The sequence below is a fragment of the Rhincodon typus genome, chromosome 29, assembly GCF_021869965.1.
Source record: "Rhincodon typus isolate 14 chromosome 29, sRhiTyp1.1, whole genome shotgun sequence".
NCBI lineage: Eukaryota > Metazoa > Chordata > Chondrichthyes > Orectolobiformes > Rhincodontidae > Rhincodon > Rhincodon typus.
This window is the reverse complement of record NC_063360.1, coordinates 9840145-9840830: the sequence shown is the minus strand read 5'-3', so window position 1 is coordinate 9840830 and position 686 is coordinate 9840145.

Here is a 686-nt window from a genome sequence, read left to right as displayed (position 1 = left end):
AGTCTACCTAACTTGCACATCTTTGGACTGGGAGGAAACCAGAGCACCCAGCGGAAACCCACACAGGCACGGGGATAATGTGCAAACTCATACAGACAGTCACCCGAGGGTGGGATCAAACCCGGGACCCTGGCACCGTGATGCAGCAGTAATAACCACCGAACCACCATGACTCCCCTTTTTTCTCTGAACTTAGCTCCCCAAGTCAGGAGTAAGCTTTCCAGGTCTCAATCCTACATCTTTCCTGTAAGACAGAGACTAGAACTGTAAACAAGATTTGAGAAATAGCTTCACTATAACCTGGCATGAATTCATCACCTCAACAGACTTATGTCATATCCTCAGTAATACACTCTCACATTTTAATTTGCTTTATCATCTGTGGACTCTGAGCTAACAATTTTAATGAACTAACTACAAGCTCTTGATCACTTTCCTATTTTGCTAGTGTAAGTTTCAATGTGCTGTTGAATATGTAATTCAAATTCCAGTTCCTTTTACGTTGATACCGTACACTTGTGCAGAACTCCATCTGCCATGTCTCCACCAGAGGAGATTGTGGAGGCGGATTCAACAGCAACATTTAAGAGGTATCTTGACAGATACAATGAGTAGAGAGATAGTAGGAACTGCAGATGCTGGAGAATCTGAGATAACAAGGTGTAGAGCTGGATGAACACAGCAGG